Source organism: Polyergus mexicanus, unplaced genomic scaffold (genome assembly GCF_030449975.1).
Source record: "Polyergus mexicanus isolate NDT 795.1 unplaced genomic scaffold, iyPolMexi1.0 SCAF_19, whole genome shotgun sequence".
Lineage (NCBI taxonomy): Eukaryota > Metazoa > Arthropoda > Insecta > Hymenoptera > Formicidae > Polyergus > Polyergus mexicanus.
The window spans coordinates 1309281-1332896 of record NW_027223339.1 but is presented as its reverse complement, the minus strand read 5'-3'; the positions used below and the strand labels follow the sequence as shown (position 1 = coordinate 1332896).

General features: G+C 32.1%; 1 protein-coding gene across 7 annotated transcripts in view; it reads right to left on the bottom strand.

The window, feature by feature from the left end:
- Positions 1-23616, bottom strand: part of LOC138941621 (uncharacterized) — a 255219-nt gene that overhangs the window by 94979 nt on the left and 136624 nt on the right. The window contains exon 1 of one of the 7 annotated variants that reach the window (XM_070311454.1): positions 9595-9607. The exons of the other annotated variants lie outside the window; for them this stretch is intronic. The gene's annotated coding sequence lies outside the window, so the exon portion shown is untranslated. Of the gene's footprint in view, positions 1-9594; positions 9608-23616 lie in introns of those variants that run through there. 7 annotated transcript variants of the gene reach the window in all.

Genomic DNA, 23616 nt, shown 5'->3' with positions numbered 1-23616 from the left:
TTATACCTATGCCGGCACGGCCGCGGCGAGTACCCGCGCGACACCTGAGCCATTTATAACTGTGCCTTTCCTAAACCGCGGATGTTTTGTTACGTTATCCGTCGCTAATTGGCGTCCTCGAATGGAATAACATAGATAACGGAAGAATGGATGATAGAGCAGATAGTGCTCGCATTGTATCGCGAGCAAAAGGACCAGAATAATACGAAATGGGATATATTAGAATGGCACGTACAATATGACGATTAATATAATTATAACAATAAAGTGAACCGTTGATATTTGAAGCGTTAAGAAATATGTTGATAATTACATATTTTTATTATATATCAGGGTAAAAAGAGAAAAAAGAATAAAATTTTATATCAAAATATTGCATATATAATATATAAAGTTCAATTGTTATCGCCTCCACCTTTCCTGCCATTCTTATTTCATTAATTTTCCTCCGTTTAATTTTATATACCTTTCTCCTCTTTCTCCCTTATTCCTTCTTCTTTTACGTAATCCTATAAACTCGACTCCACGCACAATAACCCGAATAACTTTTAATTGGCTCTTTCAAAATGTCGTTTGAACAAAACGGTAGTCAGCTGGGCTTTCTTACTTACGACTAAATTTGCATGCTGCCGATCATCATAGAAATAAATGATCGCAGATACCGGTGGGAATACAAGGAAACGTCTAAAACTCCTACACGCGTATATTTTAATTCAACGTCCTTCTTGAAAACAAAAGCAATTAGAGCAAACTTTACTCCTTCAAAATTAAAAATTAAAAATTACTCTCAAATCAATAAAAAAGTGTCGTCGATTTATTTTCTTTTGCGCGAGAGCTTGCTGAAATTATTCAATTCTTATACTTGTATTATAAAATTTTGTGTGCAATTACGTAGCAAATATGTGTGTAGATGATTTTATTTCTACATACACAATGTAAAATAAAAAAATATAGAAATTTAAAGGAATTTATTCTTCCATAATTATATGTGTGATAAGAAAAATAGAATTATAAGAAAAATAAACGAGTCATAGGGATTAATTCCGATCAAGGTGCACTTACAAGTTAACTGAAACTACTTGTATAATGTATGATTATACTTAGTATTAATGCATTTACCGTTAAAAGGAGGCATGTATGTATATCAAATATAGTTTAGATAGAGGATATATTATGAAGTTATACAACGGCTTATATAATATGGCGCGCCATGTAAGATATAAGTTTAATAATCTATTGGCGATAACGTTAATAATATCCGTACTTTTTATGATAAATAATATAAATTTTTTATTAAAATTATTTTGCCCACATGTTAATGTGTCTTTGTAAAATATATATTATCCCTTTTGTTTTTATACATCTTTTATTTCCTTCAAGGATGTAGAATTTAATTGTTAAAGAGGAATATTCGAATATGGAAATTAAAGAATTGTGTCAAATCCATTATTTAATTTTAAAAAAATTAAATACAATACCTGAAAAAATGTTTTATGGAATTTTATTAAGCAAGATTTGAATTATCTTTTAATCGTTAATTTTTTCTACAAGATATACAGGAGACTTGTGAAATAGGAATTAGATGAAACATTCTATCAAGAGATACAGAGGGTGTTCTTAAGGAGTAATCGAATACATTGTCGGAAGCCTTAGTCCCGAGACTAGGATCAACTCGTGAGCTAAGTAATTCTTGGGATGATCGACAGCGACCAGCTATCGGATCCTTTTGTCAAGCCACCGACCGTAGAATCCATCAAGGATCATGTGCATCATGTGAACCTCGCACGTTACATCGATCAATTTCAGCAATCTATATCAGCGTATTAAGACGGAGATTATCGACATATTCTCGTTTATTCCGGTGTATTTAAAATATAATTACGCAAAATTTCATATACAACGAACTTAAAACGGTTTAAAACTTAAAAAATGGATTAAGTTCTTAATTTATAATCGTTGCTTTTTTTAATAATTTCATATTTAAAGCGAATCTTGCATATTGTATTCTTGAATCATCATTGTTATTATAAATCATTATTCATAGTTTTGATTCCATTATAATTTTACAAAAAAAGCTAAATAAATAAAGAATTATATTCGTAAAAACTGTACTATTATATGCATATGTTCATTAATGTGCAAGGCACTCTATTATTATTATATTTTTCCACGTAAAAAATTTAATTGTCGAAACCATGATGAAATGCGGATCATCACGATATGTATTCTCCAAGATATTATGATCGACAAATAAGATCGAATAACAGAGACGAGATGAAGAGAAACGAAGCGTGATATTCTCGCGGGAGGAAAAATAGATTGAGCAAATAAAAGATAGAGGGTAAACTTGGCGAGAAAAGTCGTTGAGGCATAGCCATGGCCTGCCCAGGTTTGCAAAGTCGAAGAGTCGAACACCGGAATTGAACCGTACAAATGTCGAACGAGTGAGCAGCGATTTCGAAAGCGGTCGCGGAATGTGTCGCGATAAATTAGCCCACGTCACGTGATCCCAAGTTTCCGGAATTCCGTCAAACTGTGAAAAACGCTCCATCAAAAAGCGCGAAGGATATCAGGAGCAAAAATCTGAAAAATATACGTGCAAAATTCGTATTCTTCTATTGAATAGGAGAAGAGAATAATGCATATAACATACAATAAAAATTATTCAATGTTTTTACCCGTTTGAAGAATTTATGAATATTATACTCTTTATATGAAAAGCTTCCTATATTTTTGAAATTGCAATAAAAAAAAAAAAAAAAAAATCGCGCGAACGATCATCATAAAAATGACAAATTTTTAAAATACAATAATAACTAAATATCATATTTATTATATATTGTCCTTTCTTTATGTTAAACCTAATCATTTTTAATAAATTGATATATTGTATATATACTTTTAACATAAATAAAAGTTGTTCATTTTTAATGATTTTAATCAGAACATCTATGACAATGGATTAATGTATAAAAATGTTAAAAATAAATTAATATAAACGACTCTGTTTAAAAAGGATAGCTTGTTTTCTTTAAGCTATTTAATTTTATTATTTTTAGAAAACTATTTAAGAAAAAAATAACGTTCATTTTTAAAGAACTTTGACGCTTGTTTTTAAAATTAATCTTATCTTACGGAAATACATATTTTACTCATATTTAATATTGAGTAGCCTTTAAGAATAGATTCAACTATAATAATTTGAAAATGTATAATTTCCACATATTTTTTTCTTTACGCCCCTTTTTGTACCTCAAGAGTATTTTAAGAGCTATACACATCCACGTGGATAGAATCTAGAAAAGATTTAGAGGGTAGTTTAGCCGTTAAGGCCGTTAATACCCCAACATTAATCTCGTCTTGCGGTCTCCAAAGTACAGTGAGGATTTCATTATAGCCCAGAGTGGCCTAAAATTCTGATCAACACACAACATTTCGTATTGATTAATCCATAATAAACATTAATATTTATCGAATGGAAACGAATCAACAAAATAATAAGCATATCATGATGCTATACATTGCGTAAAGTATATATGTATATAAAAATTCTCTAAAATATTTTTTAATAATCCTAAAGTACTCTATATTAAAAAACAATATAAAAACATTCGTATATAACTGATATTAAACTTTCGCGTCACAATATAAAAATTTCTCATATTAAATTAAATGAATATAAATGAGAAACGGTAGCGATCGATCGTTCTTCGCGTCATATTCGTGCACGAACGTTAAACTCATTCTAGTGGAATTATAGATTGCAGATAGCTCTGAGAGCTTTATAATATTTAAACATCGTATATCTGTGCCATCAATATACCGGTATTAAACTTTGAAGATAAGCGGCACGACGTACCAGCGACTATTTCGAGTGCGGACACTCTAGCTGCTATATCCGCTAGATAGCGGCTATGAGATACTTCCGACAAGAGAGAGAGAGTAGATAGCCCTTGGCAAAATGTTTGCGACGTGTAGGTAAAACCGAGAAAACTCTGTATAATCTGAAGCAAATATTTTTCAACAGACTTCCGACCGACGAGTTTTTCATGCGACAAACGGAAAGAAAGAATGGGAATCGTTTCCAAGAGACCTAGGCATCTTATTTATAAAATAAACAGAATGTTTAACATTTGTCTTTTCTGTTGCTTCTGACAATAAAGTTATAGATAAAATGCAACATGATATGCAAAATCAAACGCAAATATATTTATATAAAATACATATACAATATATACATATGTGATATTTAATTCCCGAGAAGCTACCTTTTTAAAAAATTACGAAAATAAGGTTGTATATATCTAATCATTCTTTCTCTCTGTCTCTCTCTCTTTCTTCGATATATTACATTTTTTAAACATATTTTTTAACACATTTTCTCTCTATTTAATATTATCAAAAATTTGGAATAATTACGTAAACATTCGCAGTATAAAATTATCATTGTATAATATAAATTTTTCCCCCAACTGCATATATATATCCTCTTACAAAATAAAAGAAGGTTCAAAAAAAAAAAAAAAAAACGAATTATCTTTAATTATCCAATGTAAAACTGTAGAACACTAAATATTTTTATCTATATAATCAGATTTTATAAAGATAAAATAAATTATATCTGACAAAAGAATAATTGAAAATTTTGCTGCAGGAGTCGAAATAAAAATCTATCTCACTCAGTCACTTGACAGTACCATTTATCTCGAAAAAATTAACGTATGCGAAACGATATTTATAAAACTATATTTTTAAAATTCAACAGATTAGTAATAAATATGTAGCATTTCTATTTTAGTTATTGTATATATATATATGTGTACATTAAGCTTATATTATTATATTAAATATATACAACATATAAGTAACACATATACAGTGTGTCTGACATGTAAGTAGCCAAACGAAAAGTGGAGGTAGATCGGGTCAACTTGAAGCGAAAAGTCCTATACCATTTTGCTAAATTCGCAATAATTATTATGTTATTAATAAAAATGTCTGAGCCAATGAGCGCGTGGGAAGCGGTAGACCGGAATCGATAGAAATGTACAATAAAATGACTTACTTGTTTATGTCTCTTAGCGTCGGAAGTATCAGCTGAGCGAGAGAGACAGAGTCACGCAGCGAGCGGCGAGCCACATCGCGCCGGAAAATAATTAAAAATAATTATCCTCGAATTGTTTTTTCGATGGCAAGACAGTGATGCCCTACCATTTCCACTCCACCTTGCCGTAGATAACTATGCGTACGAGAGAGAGGACGACAGTTCGAATTTTTATATTAAATATTGAGAGTCGGCGCGGTGACATCCATCGTCATTCTATGCGTGATAATTATTTTTTCGACGGCAAGACAGTGATGCCCTACCATTTCCACTCCACCTTGCCGTAGATAACTGTGCGTACAAGAGAGAGGACGACAGTTCGAATTTTTATATTAAATATTGAGAGTCGGCGCGGTGACATCCATCGTCATTCGATGCGTGATAATTATTTTTTCGACGGCAAGACAGTGATGCCCTACCATTTCCACTCCACCTTGCCGTAGATAACTATGCGTACGAGAGAGAGAACATTTCGAATTTTTACACTAAATATTGAGAGTGGAAATGATAGGGCATCACTGTCTTACCGTCGAAAAAACAATTCGAGAGGATAATTATTAAATAATTATCCTCTCGAATTGTTTTTTCGACGGCAAGACAGTGATGCCCTACCATTTCCACTCCACCTTGCCGTAGATAACTATGCGTACGAGAGAGAGAACATTTCGAATTTTTACACTAAATATTGAGAGTGGAAATGATAGGGCATCACTGTCTTGCCGTCGAAAAAACAATTCGAGAGGATAATTATTAAATAATTATCCTCTCGAATTGTTTTTTCGACGGCAAGACAGTGATGCCCTACCATTTCCACTCCACCTTGCCGTAGATAACTATGCGTACGAGAGAGAGAACATTTGGAATTTTTACATTAAATATTGAGAGTGGAAATGATAGGGCATCACTGTCTTGCCGTCGAAAAAACAATTCGAGAGGATAATTATTAAATAATTATCCTCTCGAATTGTTTTTTCGACGGCAAGACAGTGATGCCCTACCATTTCCACTCCACCTTGCCGTAGATAACTATGCGTACGAGAGAGAGAACATTTCGAATTTTTACACTAAATATTGAGAGTGGAAATGATAGGGCATCACTGTCTTGCCGTCGAAAAAACAATTCGAGAGGATAATTATTAAATAATTATCCTCTCGAATTGTTTTTTCGACGGCAAGACAGTGATGCCCTACCATTTCCACTCCACCTTGCCGTAGATAACTATGCGTACGAGAGAGAGAACATTTCGAATTTTTACACTAAATATTGAGAGTGGAAATGATAGGGCATCACTGTCTTACCGTCGAAAAAACAATTCGAGAGGATAATTATTAAATAATTATCCTCTCGAATTGTTTTTTCGACGGCAAGACAGTGATGCCCTACCATTTCCACTCCACCTTGCCGTAGATAACTATGCGTACGAGAGAGAGAACATTTCGAATTTTTACACTAAATATTGAGAGTGGAAATGATAGGGCATCACTGTCTTGCCGTCGAAAAAACAATTCGAGAGGATAATTATTAAATAATTATCCTCTCGAATTGTTTTTTCGACGGCAAGACAGTGATGCCCTACCATTTCCACTCCACCTTGCCGTAGATAACTATGCGTACGAGAGAGAGAACATTTGGAATTTTTACATTAAATATTGAGAGTGGAAATGATAGGGCATCACTGTCTTGCCGTCGAAAAAACAATTCGAGAGGATAATTATTAAATAATTATCCTCTCGAATTGTTTTTTCGACGGCAAGACAGTGATGCCCTACCATTTCCACTCCACCTTGCCGTAGGTAACTATGCGTACGAGAGAGAGAATATTTCGAATTTTTACATTAAATATTGAGAGTGGAAATGATAGGGCATCACTGTCTTGCCGTCGAAAAAACAATTCGAGAGGATAATTATTAAATAATTATCCTCTCGAATTGTTTTTTCGACGGCAAGACAGTGATGCCCTACCATTTCCACTCCACCTTGCCGTAGATAACTATGCGTACGAGAGAGAGAACATTTGGAATTTTTACATTAAATATTGAGAGTGGAAATGATAGGGCATCACTGTCTTGCCGTCGAAAAAACAATTCGAGAGGATAATTATTAAATAATTATCCTCTCGAATTGTTTTTTCGACGGCAAGACAGTGATGCCCTACCATTTCCACTCCACCTTGCCGTAGATAACTATGCGTACGAGAGAGAGAACATTTCGAATTTTTACACTAAATATTGAGAGTGGAAATGATAGGGCATCACTGTCTTGCCGTCGAAAAAACAATTCGAGAGGATAATTATTAAATAATTATCCTCTCGAATTGTTTTTTCGACGGCAAGACAGTGATGCCCTACCATTTCCACTCCACCTTGCCGTAGATAGCTATGCGTACGAGAGAGAGGACGACATTTCGAATTTTTACATTAAATATTGAGAGTGAATTAAGCCTACAGGAGAAACTACTATAAAAAAGCGCACCAAGCTATCTCTCGCATGGTGGTGTGGAAATGATAGGGCATCACAAGTAAACAAGTAAACCATTTTACATTTCTATCGATTCCGGCCTACGGCTTCCCACGCGCTCATTGGCTCAGACATTTTAATTAATAACATAATAATTATCGCGAATTTAGCAAAATGGTATAGGACTTTTCGCTTCAGGTTGACCCGATCTATCTCCACTTTTCATTTGGCTACTTACATGTCAGACACCCTGTATATAACGCATGAAAAACACTTTAAATTTATTAAGATTTTGATTTTACTTTAAATTTATTGAAAAACATATAAATATATAAAATAAATTACAAATCTTTTATGTTAAATTAAATAATTTATTCAATTAAATTAAGCATATATAAAAATAGATTAAGCTTTTCTATTAAAATTAAAATCGAGATGATTTAAGAGTTAATTTAACAATATTCACGATGCTATATTTTTGAATTCATATTAATTTCCTTTCTCCAAAATAAAAATCCTTTCATAAATATAAATATAGTATATTATATTATGTAGAAAAACTAGAAAGTTTCCACTTTTTTAACAAAGTTTTAAATTATCTTTAGAACATAGAATAATTAATATCATTAAGATCGAATTATAATCGTGTTTATATTACTCAGAATTACCCGATTATTACCCAGAAACCGGACATCAGTAATACATCAAAACGAAGGGAAGGAAAGGACAACGCCGGTATAGTGTCTATTCTGTACCTATGTCGGGTATTATGTCGATCCTCGACAGTAATGAGTGATTTATGCGGATGATGTAATCGCGACAGAGTACGTCAATAGAAATGATTCCTCCACGTCTATCGACGATTAGGCCGTTTGATCCTAAGTCATCTATGAAGAGCCATTGGTGAAGCCTGATTGGAACACAAGTCAAAGTGACGCGATAGCATATTGCCGTAACGCTAAAAATTAATGACTTCCCCAGATTTGATGGATGTAATGAACTGGCTTGAATGTGAAATCGTGACAGATTTTAGAACAATATTATCTTATTTGCAATATTATCTTATATAATTATAATTAATCGTTTGTTTTATATTAAAGGCTTCACCTTTTTATACGTATTACCAGAAGCCTGAATATTTTTTTACAGTTAATTTAATATTTTTTGTTTAAGAGAAGTACAAGTTTTAATATCAAAAACAAAACATTTTACTTCGTAGAAAAAACAAAAAAAAATTTAAATATTTGCTACAAATACAAAATATTAAATACTAATCAAGATTAGCAATAGTAACGTTAGCTGAGTTCATGGTGAAATAACTATTCAGGAAGCATTTAAAGTTTTTAATAATATAATTATTTTTATATAAAACTTTCATAAAATTTTTAATTCAAAAATTGACTCTTAAAATATTTTAATAAAAAATGAAAGATATACTCCATAAAGTAATGTAAACCATAGTAATGTAAACCAATAAGCGTTTTTTATATAAATTTTACAAGTACATATATGAAGAAATATGATTAATAAACAATTATTATAAAACTGATTTATAATTGAACGATTAAATCTATATCTATAACTCATAATATCATTAGTAACCAAGAAGCGATACTATAAACAGACTTTCTAAACTAATGCTCTTCAATTTAAAAATATATGATTCATCTTATGTTAAATGGAAGATTCGAAAGGATTAAGTGTTAAATCATGCGTTGCCGATCAATTTGGAAGCTGTTTCGCGCTGCTGTATCTCCTGAATGTTTCACTTCTGACTCCTCTAATCTAAAAGCCCGTGAATACGTGGCACGGTACAATCCATTAAGACTCTTCCACACTCGCCGCGAGCGAGCTTTCGAAATCTTGCCAAACTTTCGTCGCTGTCTGTTTCTATCTGAGTGCGGACCGAGACATCCCGAGGAAGAGGAAAGGTACTGACGCTCGGAGGAAAATCTTGCGAAGAGCCGCAAGATATTTCCATCTCCTTGCACCGCCGACATCCATCGCATCCATCTTTTTTCATCGAACTCACCTCCCATTTACGCGACTACCCTCGTTCTAACGCTCTCACTGCTTCTCAGGAAGATTACTAACGCATAGTCCATGCATTTCCAATTTTCTTCACCAAGAAAAAAATTCTTTTTGATATCTCTTACATATATACTTTTCCTCCGACATAATAAGATTTTATTTACATAAATATTGAAAATAATAGAATTATAAATAGCATTACAAAACTTTTTCATGCATTACTGTTTTGCATAAAAATATCTAATATATGGAAATAATCTTTCTTTTCTAGATTATAATTAATCAAAATTTAAAATTATTTTCATTAATGAAATTAATCTTGTTGAAAAATAAATTAATTGTGGAATATCATATGTAACACACTGATATTACATCTCAACAATTAAATGAATACAAAACAAAATGAATAAAGAAAGAAAGAAATCTGCAAGAAGAAATAATAAATCTAAGGAATTAAATCTGTATATCTCATTCTACTTATTAAAATTTTACGTTAATTAAAAATTTTAACACCTTTTATGTAAATATCTTGATTAGCGGAGAATTAATGATCCTTGTATATATACGTATATAGCATAAGAGAACGCGCATCCGAAATATTACACACAACTCGTCATTCAATATTTTGATGGGCAGCGAATGTAAAGCCAACTTTCATGATGTATGTCTCAATAGCTTATTCAGGAGCGGCTTGCATGCGCCACGAACATTTTCCGCTATTTACTTATCAACGGAAGCTTTAGTTTATATCTGGTCCGTGCCGTGCCATAAACGCGCGTTAAAAGCCGAGCGTCAAAACGCAAACGCGAACGTTAAACACGGCGACTCATCGACGGCATCAAACTACGAGTCGTTGACAGACACTGCTGACAGAAACGCTCGGTCGCATTGTGCGAATCGAAAGCGCACGCGTGTCTACATGCGTATTCGGTCGGAACCGATAAATTCCGAAAGTGCGAAAGAGACAAAAGAAGATCCGCGCGCTGACAGTATCGAGAGAGCGCGCGAACGAGCGTCAAAACGTGTCAAAGATTCGGAAACGAGATGCGCTTACTCGATGTACAGCCGCGGGAATCAATATTCCGGGTTTTAAAGTCATCCGATATTTCGCCCCTTCTCTCCCTCCTGCTCGTTTCCTCCATTCTGGATTTACTGTAAATTCGTACCTCTTTAACCAAACTCAATGGCACGCTGTTACCGATAAAATTCGATTATAACTCGCGAGCGAAAGATACAAATGCAACATGGTGAGCTTTATGGTGAGTGTTATGTCTTGAAAGAAGTAAATTTAATTTAATGCCCTCTTTCATCTATTGTGTGTGAAAACGATACTTTATTTTGCAAATTATTAATTGCAAAGTTAATGTTTTTGGATTCTTATGTAAAGCTAATTAATTAAGTTTTTATTTTTATTTTTTAATACATTTTTATTAATGTCAATAAATTTAAACTGCACAATCCTGAAATAAACAAATATGTCTAAATAAAATAAATTATTCTTTTTCTAATTTCCCATTTGAAGTACGATTTTTTCTCTTTTTTTAACAAGTAAAAATATTTCTCTCATCTTTAAAAAATTACTGCAAATGTGTTGCATTCCGCATTCTCAGCACAATGACTAGAAAAACTTACTCAGCTTATCTTTAGGAACCACAAAGAACCATTTCATTTTCCACTAGTTTGTTCTGTTCGTATCTTTTTTCAAGGATAAGTGAGCAAAGTTTTTCTCGCTAGCAAATCGGTCTTAACCCTTTAAGCCGCCACGACTAAAGTGAAACCAAATATGCGCTCTTCCTTCCTCTTTCTTTTTTACGTCGTTTCTAACGTTTACCGTGAACGTCGGAAATTTCAACGCCGGTAATGCTAGTCGCATCGTACTGACTAGTGCAAAAACTTAAAATTAACCTGGAATCTGTTTCGCGGAGAATCAAGAAAAAAGAGCCGTTTCACTTCCGCTTTGTACACCATTTATTTTGTAAATCTCGCGAGACTGCAATTGGAAAACAGATATTTGCCGGAAGGAAAGTTCTTACAGCGGATGTACGAGATCGACCGCGCATGATGGGTAACATTGTACGCGTTGCGAATTAAGTGATTCGTTGCAGTTTTATTTTGTTAGTACGTCCTTGCGAGAAGATTGGATAACCTCGTCACGTTACATTAAGAGTCTTTGAAAAGTGCACTGGCGGAAAAAGGTCGCCCGGGAAATAAAGAACGCCGGAAGCAAGACCAAAAAGGACGTGCCGATAAAACATAAGTTCGGCGAGAAGAAGCCCTAAAGTAATAGTAAACTTCAAAATAAACTTTCCGATAGTTGAAAAAGGCGAGTGTATGAGTTGGGTTACGATGATGCCGATACATCCGTAGATACGGCCAGTTAATTAATAATGAAAATTACACATATCTCTGTAATTGTAATATTATATTGTATAATACATATGTCAAACACAATTTGACAGTAATGTGGAAACTTTATTCAAAAATCGTATTAAATTATGAGATAAATAAAATTTAAATAATGAACAAATAGAAACTGAGATGATGTATTTAATGTCGAGGTTTTATAATTCAAAATTCACGTTCAAAATATAAACGGTTTTTATAATAAATATATATGAATCATAATTAATTCAAGTATATTAAAAAAAACATACTTAAAATAATCACAACGAAACACTACACGCAGATCTAACACGCAGTCAACCATTATATTCTTCGACAATTAGCTAAATTGTTTAGTGATACAGTGCCTTAAATAGTGCCGTTAATAACGGCGATTTGCGCAGTATATCGTAGTTAGAGGCGAAAGTATCTGGCGGAACGCACATTGCCCGTTTCCTTCCTGTAACCTGATTACCTCTGGAATAGATGCTGCAATCGGGAGAGGAAATGCCGCCGATTGTGTGTAAATATATACAGTCGCCTGCGTCTATATACATGTTCCGTACAGACGCCAGTAGGTAGGTACTTTCGGATACCTACAAGTCAAGTCGCCAGAATACTCATGGGAGCACTAACGTTTACGAGGCAGTCGCTTTTAACACATCCTTCCTACCCGTTGAAACCTACATCGCCTGATCGTATGACAAATCGTAAGTACACAAAGTTAATCAGCTGGTTCAATGATTTCACGAATTTTTAGTTTCTCGTATTCTTTTTCCAAATCGTTATGACTCCATAAATCCTTAGTTCCGCACAAATCCTTCGCTTCTTAAATCCTCGTTTTCGTGGATTTTTAACTTCACAGATTCTTGAGCGCGCAGATTTTTAGATCTATAGCTCTTTGATGCCCTGGTTCCAGAAATGATTGATTTTATGGACCATTTACGGCGGAGATTTCCGCATCCGGAAATCCTTGATTTCATAGAACAGTGGTTAATATATTCCTTGATCTACGCGGCTTTGGTCTCTCACAGATCTAGTTTCCATGGATATTCAATACTACAGATCCTTATTTCCATCTGCATCCGCAGAGATGTTTGATTTCAGAGATTATACACACGTAATATTAAAGCGGATTATGTTATAAAGAAATATCATAAAGGATTATGTCATAAAAGAATAAGAATTTAAATAAAGAAACAAAAATTATTATTTTGATACTCATCGACAGTTCGACATCTTTATAAAAGAACTTTCGTTCCGTACCAATGGCTTCATTTAAAGGAAAAGCTCACGACGAACTTTTATATTTTACCAAAAAAGGGGAAAATAAGAGAACTTTACAACTGTCAAAAACACGTGACTTTCTGCGCCAACTGTCATTGAAGTTTAGTTAGCGGCATCGCAATATTTTTGGCTGGTTTGACACATTTGTTATTCTGTAAATTCTATATTGTGCAACCAGTTTCTGTCTAATTGATCCTGTTCACCAATTTATTTTAAAAAAAGCATTACCATTGTAAATTTTTTTATTCTAAAAAAACACAAATATTTGGCGCGTCGGAAAAATTGTACACTACGTATATTATATGTATTTTATTATATATTTCCTGTCGTGTATTTTACTGCACACATGTATAGAACTGATCACATATAAATCACCGAAAATATTTATAGCCGAATTTATGACATCATTACGAATATATCGGTCGAAATGTGAGAGAAACAAATAATGTCACATATATTATTATCTATATATGATTATAGACCATATCTCGTTTCCTAATTTTTATGAGTTTTAATTTACATATTATTATTTTTTATCAATGTAAATATTTGTTTCGAAAAATATAATAAACAATCTGACTACGAATCGAATAAGTAATAAAAGAATTCAGTAAAATAGAAAAAAATATTATAATCTTTAAACAAGATTTACATTAATTGATTTGTATAATATAATTTTGTATCATTGTGTGTGTGTGTGTGTGTGTGTGTGTGTGTGTGTGTGTGTGTGTGTGTGTGTGTGTGTGTGTGTGTGTGTGTGTGTGTGTGTGTGTATTTATATGCATATATATCATTTTTGTTTTTAAGTTTTCTTTTTTCTCTTTTAATTATTTTTTTTGTTATTCATTTTAGAAGAAGTTATATAAATATCGCTTAAAAAACAAGAATTTTCATTCGGATGCGACACAAACTTCAACCAGCTTCTATGTTGAAATATATTGTACTTTGAAGCACTTATGTTATAAAAAGGCTAACAAGAAACTTCATGAAAACACTCGTGGCTTTCGCAAACTCTATACACTCTGCTTTCGGTACATCCTATATATGTATGTAGTATGGTGCATACACTTGCATACGCGAGGTGAAACTTTGTTGGTGGGCCTATAGCAACTTTAGCGAGTCGACGAAGGGTAAGATAGATACCTTTCGAGGTTATCAAGGGTACATGTAATAACGTTCTATGCGACAACCGAATAGAATTATAACAAGCTCTCTCGCAAAACTTTCGCAGAAAATCGCCGAAAGTTACAAGTGCCTTTGCGTATGTTACACACATACCGTATTATAATGTAATTTCAGAATTCAAACTTCATCTGATCGACGTGACATAAACTCCTTACATGACTAATTAGCAAGCTGAAACATGGCATCAGTAATAGCATTAATGATATTATTTATTGTTCGACTATATATTGCAATTAATTAAATAAAGTAATTATAAAATTTTAATTACTTATATTATGCGTTTTGTTATGTAAATTTAAGATTAGAAGAGAGAGAAAAAGAAGAAACAGTTTTATTCCTCTTTTTCTAATATTTTTTTTTTTTTTTTTTTTTTTTTTTTGGTCATTTAATAGAAGATTGTTTTTAAAAGTTGAACTGATTATTGCTGAAAACGAAGAGAGTATAATAATTGATCAATTTCACTAAAATTTAAAAGATGTAATACAAAATAAAAAAAATATATCTAAATAATATAAAATTATCCAGTGATGTAAAAACATAAAAGAATTATGTTATATGTGAATATTAATAAGTTTGAAAAAATCTTTCATATATGTATAATTTTGTATTTCTTGGATACAAATAAAAGATTTTCACTTTTAAAATTAAATTTTTAGTAAAAGTATAACATTTTTTTTATGATACTTATGATGAAATTTGTAGAAAGTAAGAGTATAATTCTAAGATAAAATATTACGGAGAATCAATTTATATATTGAGCAACATTAGAAAATAAGAAATATATTCAACTACTCAAAATATGTCTTTACGAAGTTGACTTGTACTTTTTGGTTCTGCCGCAGAACGGTGCATATTACGTTCCACGTAATTTTAACGATGTAAACTTCACGCAATCAGCCTACATTGCAGAGATCGATGAGCGACGCAGAAATGCACACGTTGAGTAATTAATGCATAATTTAGTTGGCGCGTGCGCTGAATTGGGGGTGTCAGTTTCACGACACCGACTAGATAATTCCACGGAAATACAAACCCGTCGATTAATTCGGATTTACTCGATCTTCGTGTCGAGTTTACTCGCATAATAATAAAATTATAGCAAAATATTTCAATAATTTTTTTTCATATCACAAATAAAATGTAGAATATAGAATATGTTGGAAAAATTATACTCGGATACTGTCCATAACGTGGTACAGCAAAAAAATCATCTATTCGCATTGTCTGTCATATGATGCGACTGGTAGCGGCTAAGTTTACGCAATTAACATGTAAAGCCGGCAACATATCAAAGCGTAAGTGGTGAGCATTAATGTACAGCTTAGATAGTCCGCGTGCATGGAATTATGAGCTTCAATTTCACGCGATGTCCAAATTCCGTAACCATTCGTGATGGAAATGTAATATCTTGAATGAACAGACATTTACTTCGGGTCGTTGGAAATTTGAATATATTTGTGGTATGTCCAGGACACTTGGGTAACGCGAGACGGTTGTTTAATGTAAAATTAATGCGATAATACGCGCCGCCTATTAATCTCACTTTCTAAACTATGAAAATGTTGAAACGTTTAGCATAACATTGAATGTTTCCCACGTGCTGTATTACTTGAACTAGTAAACTGCTTAAAGAACATTCCGACGCAGTACAGATAAATAGAAACTATTACAATTATTATGAGTCGTTGAAGTATAACAAATTTTACGTAAACAAAAAGTTTATAAAATTTTATGTAATTTCTTTTCGCTCGACATAAAATGAAGGGAAATATTTTTTTTTTCGTAAATACCATTTTAAGAACACAATGCAACATAAAATATATCATGTAAATTTGTATTGTTGTTTGAAATACTGAAAATGATATATGTATAGATATACAAACGGAATAAATTTTAGAAGAAAACAAACAAAATTACTTTACATTTTTACGTGCTATATCAAACTTATAGCAAACTTTCCACCAACTTAGAGTCTACTTTATAGCATCAGAATAAATTTATTCATGAAATGTTGTTTGTGTGAATCTAAGTTAAAAGAATTATTTCTTCCTCGCAATTTCTTTCTTTCTTGTATTATTATTTATTATGCCCCATGTAAATACTATTACATAGCTCTGTTATAAATGGATCTATAACATTCTCGTTTCATTTGTTCTTCATATTCTTAAATATATGTACATATATAAGAATAAATGATATGCTTCACAATATATGTTTCGCGTAATCATAAAGGAACAACTATTGCGACAAAATTAAATCGCATTACGAAACAGCAGTAGCTAGGTAATAAAGCGTAAACACATGGTCGATAAAATTAGTTCTCTAAGCTATTGTAAAGTATCGCAACATTAATCCATCTTCATATTATGAAAGAGAGAAAGAGAGAGAGTGTGTATGTTTGCGTCTTCTAATATAAACAATTGCAAACACAATATGTTTTTTTAATCGATTACAATCTGTTTTTCTGTGACTTCTTATTTTATCAAATAAATCTCATTTCGCGTAAATCTAGACATATTATAATTGACAAGAAAGAAAAAAAGAGAAAGATATATATTTGCTGTCTTGTATATATATATATTTCACGGAGAATTATAAACACGATTGTAGATTTATTAAAATTAATTATTTTAAAACACCGCGAAATTATGACAAATATAGTTTATTCATCTTTGTTTAATATCATATATGCAGGCTTAATTCATACGAAAAGCAATGATAATCGCACGATTAATAATACGATTTATTTCTTAATTAAATAGATATAATCATAATTAAATAGATATAGACATAGGACAACAAAAGTTAATAGAAAATTTCAAATTGATTAATTTATAGTTTAGCGAAAAAATGTTAGACAACACATACTGTATTGTCGACAATCATATCGAGAATGAAAAATTATTTTAAATTCTTCCTGTTATCCGATAGATTAGAAAAGCTTGAAATCGGTGACGATTAACGTGCCGACTCGTTTATCGTCTTTTCGTTCTCTTGAATAAGATGGAAAGCCAAGAAGATAAAAGAAAAAGCCTGAAAGAACATCTTGCGGAAAAAGTTAGCATTTTGATTTCCGTCTCTTTTGAGCGGCACCATATTTCATGTCCTTCCCGTCATCGTATAATTCTTTTCAAAAAAATATTTTATACGCACATAGGGAAAAATCTGTGTATCCTAATCACACTGATACAAAAATGGAAATTTTTCTTGTTAGGTATAACGAAAATAGCATGCTGTACGATAAAAGATTATAAGAAATGTCCAAATTACCGAATTCACAATATGTATAGTAAATATGTACGAGCATTCTGTAGACTCAATTTCAAATCTACTTATATTTGCATTCAACGCCCTTCTCGTCACACATTAAACTGGCGACAGTTTTCACAAAGTGAGTATTTATACAATTTATAAAATAAAGTATGCGATACATACGATTATAATTATTATAATTATAAAATCGATACACACACTAAAAATAATAAAATGTATTTGAGAATATATATATATCGAGAGTTCCTTTTTTTTCATTCGTTTATCTTAATAGTTCAAAAGCGATATTGAAGATGGAGAAATTCTTGAAGATATTATCTCTTTTATTTCATTTTTTCATTATAATTTGCTTGTATCGCATTGAAAAACAAGTGTCTGTGCGGATATTAATCACGAATTCTTTGAATAGCCAAGCTGCTAAGATCGTTACTCAATGTACGACATCAATGAAAGAACTAACACAAAAGAAACGATACCGTCGTATAAATCAGAAATAAAAATAAAAGTTTGCATTGTATGTTAATTATATTTTTTCATACGTAATTATATATATATATATATATATATATATATATTGGCATAAAATAAAATTTTTAAATCTTTAGAGGATATAATAAAAAATAATACTTCGTAATTAAAAAATATAATTTTAAATCAAATCAGACAGCTACACTGGCTAAAAGCTTTTTCTTGGCCAAAGCTATACAAATCAAATAAAACTGAAAAAATATTTAATCAACGTTTAATCTCTTTTCTATTTGTATACAAAAATTAAAGAATAAAATATGACTCTACAAAAATTATTTATATTACACTTATATATGTTTTTCACGTATTCTTTTTCATACATGAAAATTGATTTGATAGCAAAAAGTTGCACGATTAACAGGAGAATGTTACTAACAAAGGATGCTATTAACCATAAATGCTAGAGTAATCTAGTGCTAAGAAACGGGCAACTAGAGCGTACTAAAATCGCGCACATGTGAGTGTGTATATACCCATATGTCTCGCTAAAAACTGGTGCGCTTCGTACGGATTTTACTGAAACGGCGCACTTTCCGAATCTTGTCTCAGATGTACATTCACCCCTTAAAACTCCCTACGTCGCAACGTTGAACTACATATAAACTTAGCTCCGCAACTTGCAGTGGGTAGCTACTTCTCGCGGCGTCGCCGCCGGTCTCCTTAGAAAGAGCATGCTTAACCGCGCTAAACCGCATCCGTCATAAGGAGTTCGACGCGTTATGGTTTCCTGTCTTTTGATGCTGCTCTCTCAAAGCGAACTTTAGCCATGGCTTCATGTATATATGGCGTCTAATTAAATGGCCATTCACAAAAAATATGTATTGATTTTTTGTCTCCGTTATTTAAGTAAAAATTAAGTAAGCTTGACTTAGTTTCTTTGCGGTGTTTCTTTTTTTCATGATTTCATGATTTTAATTTTAATATGTACAGAGAAAGAAAATTTTCATTTTATTATTTTAAATTTTCATTTTTTCCTTTTGATAGTATTTTAGAAAACAGACCAAGAATTGTGAGTTTGAGTTTCAATAAAATATTGTAGCAAAATTAATACTATAATAATTCTGAATGCACTTTGCAAAAATTTATCGGAAAAAATTTTTAAATTATTACATTATTAGACATATTTCAAATTTCAAATTTTTAATAATTCTATAAAAATGAAAATCATATTATTAAATGTATAGATGCGTATCTCTAGATAATACCGAGAGATTAAAGTCGAATCTTTCGCGACGATTCAAGTTTGCGCGACAACTTTCGTATGATAAACAGAGAACTATTTATGCTTATTATGATCTCTTATTACTATAGAACGTACTCAAGTTCCTTGGTTTGAAATCCACCTCATGCACATTTTACAAAAAGGACAGATGGAGTAGATAAAGACTGCACATTAAAGGAGAGGAAGAAAAAGAGAGAGAGAGAGAGAGAGAGAGAGAGAGAGAGAGAGAGAGAGAGAGAGAGAGAGAGAGAGAGAGAGAGAGAGAGAGAGAGAGAGAGAGAGAGAGAGAGCTGAAAACGGAACATCATAGTCGGAAACAGTTCCCGACGTTTTCAATAACGCCCCTAATGGATTTTCTCAGCTCACGTACAAACCCCATTAGGTGCTCTCTCAACCCGGCACAAAGCAGAAGCGGTACCAGCAGCAATCGTGGTTCATTGATTTGACTTGGTGATGACATTCTCAAGCTGCGTGGCTACATAGATAGACAATGTTCCGATCGCGTTCGTTCACAAAAATTGTAAGGAACTTATATAAGGGATCTCGGATATAAGTAATCGTAGTCGGCGTCTCAAACAAATTTACGATGTTAAAGGATTCTAAAAGACATTGCGAATACCAATATAACAGCGCCTCGCGAAATTTAATATTCCCGTTAAAAGAGAGCGCATGAATGCCCAAGTGGAATGCGAAATCAAACGTCTTTGGCTATATAGTTATAACTATACCATTCTGCTAAATCTAGTAATAATTTGAATAATTTTGTAAAGAGAGAACGCGCACGCATTTACATAATCGATATTCAAGAAATCTATTTGCCAAAAATGAATATAAATAAATGAAAAACGTACGGCAATGCAGCAGTTGCAAAGACATAAACAATTTTTTTAAATGCGTTCATTCAATTAAATTTCATTTTTTACGAACATAAGAATCTCCGTTTGATGATCATAATTATCAAAAACATCGTTTATATCGTTTAACTTCTCTCGCTCGTTATGTTTGGTTCGTTCAGAATAATTATTACAAGTTGAACGTATACATTTATCGCAATCACTGGGTCAAGTAATTTACATCGAACAATCTGAGCAGTTCAGAACTTTTCGATTTGCGGAAAAAGAGTAGAAAGCTTCCTGAAAATGACGCGTATTTTATTAGAACAAGCGGAAGAGAGAACGAGTTCGGCTGCGACAGCAGATTGAACCGAATTTTTCTTTGCATGCGTCGTGCCGTGAAATCGAAGCGAAAAACGTGGTTCATAAATTATTTACCGACTCGTAAAGCGGTACGGTGTGCGAAAGGACTGAATTCTAATAAAAAGAAAAAGAAAAACGTGGGCAAAGAGAGTAGGAAATCCTCGGACCTCAGCGAAAAAGTGCGAGCAAAGGTCGGTCAACCAGGTTCTCTAAAAGTCGAGAATCTACACCCCCAACGAGGAATACGTATGTATATATATATATAAGGAAGACGCAAGACATGTGCTTCCGAGCAGAAAAGTATTTTTTCGATTACATTTGCAAGATCGATTTACGACCAACACTTTTTCACGGATTTTTTGGATTTCTTAATAGAATCACGCCCCGAGGTATAAACATTTTTTTTTAGATTTTCAAATTCCTAGAATAAATTGTTTTTGGAAAATGTTTTTATACAAAGATTATCATTTCTTATAGAATAAATGACTTCACAGTAAAAATATCTTCCTTTTCAAAGTTTAATTCTTTTTCAAATTTTCAATTTTTATATTGATCGTATATTTCAAAAACATGGATTGTATTTTTCAGGTTTTAACTTCTCTATAATATATATATATACATATAAAGCGTAATTCTCTGTTTTTTTTATTTGCAAATATTGATATGTTTCTAAAATAATTTTTTTGTTGGCTTTGTGTTGTTTCGATATTTATACAATAATGTAAATACACAAAATAAATTTTTTTCTGTTTATAGAAAAAGAGAGAGAGAGAAGAGAAAAGAGTTAATTACTTTCTATTTTTAAATGTAGAATATCGAGCTTTTGATCACACTGATTGATAGTCGCTATGCGCCTCATTCCTTTTTCATCCGATATCAAATCAAGCGTGCTTGCCGACTGTGTTTGCTTTACGTCTAAAAGAAGACTGCTCTATTTGTTCCTCGTATTACGAATATATCCCGGTCGTCTTCCATCAACATTGGTTGTTTTATTTCTGGGATCGAGTGTCGCGCGCATACGTAAAAGAAAATGCAGTTTGATGCGAGCCCAATGTAGTACATATATTCTTGTGTTCTACGTAAGGCTTGGCGATGAGCCAAAGTTTTGTAGAGTCCTCCTCTCTTGTCGTTGCGACATTTTTTGCCACGAAGAAAATTCACATTAATATACGGCACATCGTCTGTCTGATGTGGCTATCCAGCCGCGTGAGCGATTTTAATCGACCGGAAGTAATTCGGAGCAACCGTCAAGTTTTTTGCAACAGACGACCTGATGGTTTGTCCCTTTGGCGTTTCAAATTTTTTAAAAAGCATTTAATGTTATACACAATTTACGCTTATACATGCATACATATGTAAGATACGATAGCGATTCATTGATAAAACCAGTATTAATTTAAAATTTTATATATGTGCGTTTGTTCCAAAATTTACATATATTATATATTATACATCGTTATATTAAATATATGTGCAAAACAAAATTGAGTTACTTTTGTTTTTAGCCGACATTAAAGAAAGCATGTGTCACATTTCGAATTTGCATAAATCGGATCTCCAAAAGTGTTAAATAACTTCTCTTGATAATCTATTATCCCTTATAAACAAGATTATGTAAAATCTTTACAATAAATCTGTCAGGCAGTATATATATATATTTATAATAATATAGTATGCTTCGATGAAATGAATTGTATTTATTTAGTCACATATATTAAGATTAATTTAATTAGGGAAATGTCAATGATATAGAGATTTTGTGTATTTCGTTGAATTAAATCACACACCGCAACTTGTTTCGGTACAAAAGCGACCCGACGTCAAATAAAAAGCGACGTAACTGCAAAGTAGCGTGTTGACTGCAAACTCGCGGAAACAAACTTTCTTTCGCATTATACCGCGCGAGAGAAATGAGCCTGTAGAATGATTATAAGACCTAAGACTAAAGAAGAAGCGCGTGTCTCAGGATATAAGGGAACAAGAAGTTGCACGCCAGAAGGTGCATAAGGAAGATGCGCCGTGGGACAAAGGAGGGTTTCCTCAAAGTGTCCGTGGATTTATGTCGCTTGGCATAAACGAGGTTTTATCCACTTGCTTGAAATTGCAGCACATAGATGTATTGTGTCTCTATACATGTATTCTTTTAGATATTATAATGTTGATGCATGCTAGTTAATAAATATATACGTTTTAAAATTAAAAAGAATCAATCTAAAATTTGTGTGGAAAATAGCTGAGCTTTTAAAAAAGAATCTTCCCTTTTAAATGTCATTATCTTTTTCGTTCTTCTCATTATATTTTAAGAATTCTAAAATCAGTACTTATGATAATAAAAATCGATATTATATAAAACATTAATAATTTTTTTTTTTAAATATAATATTAAGAACGAGATATGGAAAATAAAAATTTAACACATGCTTGAAATATCCGATTCATCTTCGTTAATATGATAATTAACAGTGTGATTACACTCCCTGTTAATAATTCTTTAATGTTTATTAAAAAATTTATTAAAAAATTATAATACAATGTCTCTCTCAAATGTCTAGAAATTATTTTTAAAAATTTGTAAAAAAAGATTATCTTAACTAAACGACAAGTAATATATTAAAAAAATATACTTATAATGAAAAATATATCGTCTTAAATTTTTAAACCGGGTATCGAGCTATCACACTCTCTAAAAGTATAAAAGATTAAATAGTTAAATTTAATCTTAGATGGTTAATCTTTTGGTGTGTCATTACCAGCTTTGGAATAAAATATGCGGATTGTATTCAATTAAATTTTGCATACGTCTGTCTTAAAGTATCCGATATATTAAATGCTTTGCGTAAAACAGATATGCTTAATTAAAAATGCTTATAATTAAAAAATTTAATTCTATTAAATGTAATAATTAATATAATCGCACGAATTGTCCAATGTTGTTGAGAAATTTGTGTAA